The following is a 6,068-nucleotide window of genomic DNA, read 5'->3' as shown; positions in this document are numbered from 1 at the left end:
TTTCAAACTGCACCGGATGCAAAAAAAAACATAGTATACGTTCCACAGTTCGTTTGCAGCAACTACACGAACCAACGGAAATCGCTACTTGCGCACATTGCTTGCAGTCGAGACACGAACGCAAATAGAGGCGATGAAAAATACACTAAAAACTACATACACGAACAAAAAAATATACATGTTTGTAGTGGTGTACGATTTGGGGGCATTTTAGCTGCGAAAGAGTTTGTTATTAAAGCGATGAACAGTTGAGCAGCGGATTTCAAAGTGTTTATTACGGAAGCGGACTCGCGTAAGACGACGGTGCAATTCATAGAATAGTGAAATATACAAATTAACGCGGTTATTAAACTGTCAATACACAATGGTAATGATTTCGGCTGATTTATTGTGAAAATTCAAGCAAAACTACATTATATATAAAGACTTGCAGCAGTGAAAAGTGTGAAATAATTTGTGTGCGCTTGCGAAATTTGCAAAATGCTAATAAAAAATAGTGTGAGATGAGCAATTTGGCGCAAATTTGACAGCTGCAATTTGTTTGCATTGCTTTCTGAGATGTTTTATGCATATTTATTAGGAATTGTGGATATTTTTAAAAACTGCAATATTTTTTGTAACACTCTACCAAATATAATAAACTTGAACTTGTGTTAGTTTGTGTTGTGTGTGTGTGTCATTGAGTACTTGAAGGAACATATGCGTTGTTAGACAACAAGCTATATAAAGTGGAAATAAAAATGTGCTTACAATAAATTGTATCCACAGGTGGTTTCGCTGTTAAGTGAGCTACATGCACACGCATATACGCACACACATGTATGTGTGACATTTGCCTTTTCATTTAAGCGGTTTTTGCTGATTACTATCAATTACTTTTATTCTCGAGTGTTCGTAACTTTTATTGTTTTTCGTTATTTCACTGTTTTGCTTTCTTTAATTACGAGCAGTGTTGTGTTTGTTGGCTAATAGGCATTAGTGTGCGGTGCTTATTGCATTTCAATAAATATACATTGAAGGTGTGCTAGAATTAATAAAAAAATTATAAGGAAGTACTAATACATATACAAGTATATGTATAGATTTGTGTTCACATACATTGTACATACATATGTATCTGTATACATATGTACATGCGTCAGCAATATGCTGTCCGATGACGGTATTCTGTTGATTGATATGATTGACGGCGTGTCACTCGGAAGCTAATCATACCGGAAGGATAACAAATGTTCACATACCATATGTCCATATGTACGTGTATGTAATGACATATTTACTTATGGCATGTTGACCAAAAACAAACAAACTATATTTGTGCGTGAATTGCGTAATTTTTGAAGTTATTAAGTTGTTTTGAATATTTAATAATTTCAAATGTTAATATTTTATAATTTTTTTTATAACTTTTGGCTATTGCAAATGTAAAAAGTAATCTTATTTATATTTTCATAATATCTGTATAATTTTTTTTTTATTATTACTATTTTTTATTTATAACACTTATACGTATATATTGCGCTTAGTCTGAAAAGTTACGTGACACACACTCTTATATTTATCAAACATACATAAATACTATGTATGTGAATGTTAGTTCAGTATGTTTAACACATTGTTCCGTACTCAATTCTTACCTTTTCGCTTAACTTTATTTGCGCATGATTCATCCACTCCAATAGCACATAGGTGTATGTAAATATGTAGCTTAGTGGTAGCAGTCAAAGTCATTTCAGTCAGATGCTTCACCGTTTCCGTTGTACTTGTAAGTCATATACAAGTATATAATACATACATATATGCAATGTATATTGTATTTTATTGCATTTCATTTTGTGAACTGTCTCATTTTACCTCAAGTTAGCGCAAATAACAAAACTGCAATAAACAAAGCAAAACAAGTTAACAATGCGCATCAATTTTTAATAAGAAATAACTAAAATTGAAAAAAACACATTTAAAGTCGTAAGAGAAGGAATTAAAAACAAAACGGTGAATAAGTTAATCATCAAACATTCTTTCTTTTGCTTTATCATTCGTACACACGCTTGTTAACTGCTTAAATTTTGGTCAAATCAGTTTGCTGTGCGAGTAAGAGAGCGCTGTAAAAAGGCACGATTTCGTGAAATGCAGCGAGTGAAATAAAAACCGTGTTTTTATTATTATTACCTGCTTTCGAAAAGTTAAAAAACACGCTAATGTGTTGAATTTTATATATGTACTGCCGCATATACATACATACGTAATACATACGGACAGCTTCTTTTGTGTTATAGAACGAGTTTATATACGCGTTTGTGTGCTATTGACCGCTGGCGAGTCACCAATTGTTGAGATTTTTCACGGTTATTGACAGACGCTTATGTACTGTTTGCTTTGCATTGGTAAGTACGAAAAAAGAATTGAAATTAAAAATGATATTTTTGATATTTTTTTTGATATTTTATAATAAAAAAAAAATATTTAATATTTTATATTTAATTATAAAAAAATTAATATTAAAAAAATCACAAAAAATATATAAAATATTAAATTATAAAATATTAAATTTTTTTTATAATTAAATATAAAATATCGAAATTTAATATTATTATTAAATTAATTATTTACTATTATTATAATTTAATATTTTATATTTTTTTATATCTTTTTAGTTTTTTAAATGCAAAGGGCTATCTTATTTATATTTTTTGTGATTTTTAAACCAAGTACATACTTATTATTAGTTATCTACACTACGACATATTGCATTTAAAGTAATTTTAATATAACAGAAAAGTAAAATTATATACATATCTATTCCAAAAAAAAATTCTGTTAAGTTATTTTTCATATAAAACTGACATTAGCATACAGCAAAGTAAAAAAAATATTCTCCACCTTCACGAGGTTATCAAAGCCCTAAACAGCTACCCAAAACGTTCAATATGTGCAATTACTCTGGTTACTAAGTGCTAAAGTGCTGTGGCCTATTGTTATGAATGCAAACACCGCATATGATGGATCTCTCTCAACATAATAGCTATTTACTTTTTTGGTAAAGTCATTTTGAGGATCATACATATATCCTATATATAGTACATAGATATATACATATGCACATCTGCTAGTAATTCAAATCATGCAAACAAAATGTTGTACCATTTAGGCACCAAATTAATCTTGCGTTCTTGACGCACTTTGCAGTTAACGAACGGTTTTTGTTTTTGGCGGCCAATTCGCTAAATGCAAATGTAATTTTGCCACACTCTTAATAATTTGCATACATATACATACATATGTCGGTATTTAAAGATGTGCATAAGTATCCACATAAATTCGCATTTATTTTAATGGTTGTTGTGTTTGTTTGTTTTTGCACTTATGTAAGAACACACACACACACACATATTTCAATATGCTAACAAACAGATATGATCTCATTTGTTACTTGCTTTGCTCATACTACTTCGGTCATACTCAAATACCCAGATGAATGTAAATGAGTAGAAGTACAATTATATCTCAGTATAATTTGCATATATGTATGTATGTACCTGTATATTATATACGCTCAAAGCCTACAGCAATAACTTTTAAGCGTTTTTTGCAAATATTTTTAATTGCCTTTTCTTTTTTCTATTTTTGCAAACATTAAAACCTTACTACTTTTAGAAATGATTTGAGAGAAATTTGCGCAGGTACTCAATATTTTATTAATAAGTCACAAATATTATCGGAAAATCGCGAATATATGCTTAATAAATAACGTCAATAGCTTTGTGTTATTCAATTTATTGAAATTATTTTTAGCTCAAAATTGTTGAGATTTCATTGTTCGCATTACTTGGAGATGAAGCTACTTGCGCACTTAACATACATATGTATACATATATGTATATTTTCATACAAAATCAGTTCCAATAACCGGAGACGGACACTATTTTGTTAATATTACGTTCAAATAATCTCTGATAAACAGAGAATCTTTCATAAAATGTGCGACGAAAATTATGTACTATTTATAGTTCCGGATTTTGTAAATTCTTATTAATTTTTGGTGTTTTGCGACATATGTTTTTAAAAACATTACGTAGTAAGATCATGGCAAACAAATTGGCTTGCGCTGGCGCCGTCTGCTTTGCGATGGCTCAACGGTAATTAATGGGCTAATTGTCATTTACTCACATTTTTCTGAAATTGGGTCACATATGTATATTTATTCAGTGGAAATATAGTTCTGAATTGCAACCTCTGACTGTAGGAATATATTTTAAATGCACGTTTTTGCTACTTCCCCATATGTGGAGAGCTTCCTTAGCCGTACAAATAGCCTACAATGGTGGGTGTCTGGTTATTGGGAATTTCACTGTACTCGTCTATAGTATAGAGACGGATCAGTTTGTATGACAGCTATAGTGAACTGATTAAATTATTCGGAGATTGTACCATTGCCTTAGACAATAACTCACGCCAAATTTCGTGAAGATATCTTGTCAAATAAAAAATTTCGAGGACTTGATTTTGATCGGTCAGTTATATGACATAGTGGTCTGATTTGAACAATTTCTTATCTTTCTTTGTTTCGAAAATTGTAGCATTGTCTTAAATATTAATCCACGCAATATTTCGTGAAGATATCAAGTCATATAAATAAGTATTCCTAACAAGAATTTGATTTTGATCAATCAGTTTGTATGGCAGCTATATGTTACGGTGGTCCGATTTCACCGGCTCTGACAAATAAGTAGCTTCATGGGAAGAAAAAGACTTGTGCAAAATTTCAGACCGATATCTCCGATTTATACAGACAGGCAGGCGAACATGACTATATCGACTCAGCTCGTCACACTGATCATTTACATATATATAATTCTCCGACTTTTGCTTCTGGGTGTTATAAACTTCGTGACAAACTTAATGTACCCTGTTCGGGGCATAAACACGTGATCAATATGTCTTTTTCTTCATTGTCGTAGACACCGCTTACCGGGTTATAGCTGAGTTTACAACAGCGCGCCAGCCGTACTTCCTTTTCGCTGTTTGGCGCTAATTAGAGATTCCAAGGGTAGCCAGGTTCTCCTTCCTTTGATCTTTTCAACGAAGTGGAGGTCTTCCTCAGCCTCTGCTTAGCTCGGCGGGTGCTGCGTCGAATTCTCTCAGAGCTGAAGTGTTTTCATCCATTCGAACGCCAGCGTGGCCGCTCTTAATTCGCTTAACTATGTCAATCATAGTCATATCTCCTACAGCTCATCGTTTTACCGATTACGGTATTCGGCGTTGCCAATGCGTAAATTACCATAAATCTTCTGCAGAACATTTCTCTCGCGAACTCGTAACGTCGACCAATCAGTTGTTGTCATCGTCCATGCCTCTGCGTCATACTGCAGGACGGGAATAATGAGTTGCTTATAATGTTTGGTCTTTGTTCGTCGAGAGAGGACTTTACTTCTCAATTGCCTACTCAGTCCGAAGTAGCACCTGTTGGCAAGAGTTATTCTGCGTTGGATTTCGAGTCTGACATTGGTGTTGGTGTTAATACTGGTTTCATACATAAATATGTACATATCAATTAAATATTAAGCTTACTTTCTGCTTTCATTCTCATTTAGACACAGCCTTAAGTATTTGCGGCTGTGTTATTGTCGATTATGTGCCATATTTTCTTACGTTATTCTTTTTTTAATTTTCCACTAATTCCTGACATCAAACTAATTGTCATTTAGTACTAAGTAAAACGCTTTTCTATCAAAAAAAAGACTATTAAATATCACGAGTTGCTGATATTTGTTGAGTGCATTCAACGTTTGTATTTCTGCACAGTCATATACTCGTATTATGCTTTCAAGAGCAATCACAATAATTTTCAAACCCAACGGACATTCTTCTTTTCATACACGCCAGAAGTGCTCGAAAACACCGACGTCCACTGAACCGGAATGAGATAAAAATTCCGCTATTATCAGTAAGGAAAGTATACGAAAAACTGACGTTTCACTTGAAATCAGAATTGCCTTATGAATGCATGTTCCATTGTGATAAATAATCAAAACTGAAATGAAAAAAACTTAAACATATTTGATATGTTG

General features: G+C 32.4%; 1 protein-coding gene across 15 annotated transcripts in view; it reads left to right on the top strand.

Annotated features, from left to right (window-relative positions):
- The first annotated feature begins 216 nt into the window (after positions 1-216).
- LOC105231199 (vascular endothelial growth factor receptor 1) overlaps positions 217-6,068 on the top strand; it is a 66,492-nt gene continuing 60,640 nt past the window's right edge. For 12 of the 15 annotated variants that reach the window (XM_029552373.2, XM_019992083.3, XM_011212358.4 and 9 more), the window contains exon 1: positions 217-367. The gene's annotated coding sequence lies outside the window, so the exon portion shown is untranslated. Of the gene's footprint in view, positions 368-2,276; positions 2,385-6,068 lie in introns of all 15 variants that reach the window. The other 3 variants (XM_049446436.1, XM_049446435.1, XM_049446437.1) reach the window with 2 other exon arrangements.

Source organism: Bactrocera dorsalis, chromosome 1 (genome assembly GCF_023373825.1).
Source record: "Bactrocera dorsalis isolate Fly_Bdor chromosome 1, ASM2337382v1, whole genome shotgun sequence".
Lineage (NCBI taxonomy): Eukaryota > Metazoa > Arthropoda > Insecta > Diptera > Tephritidae > Bactrocera > Bactrocera dorsalis.
This window is presented reverse-complemented; position numbering and strand designations above follow the sequence as displayed.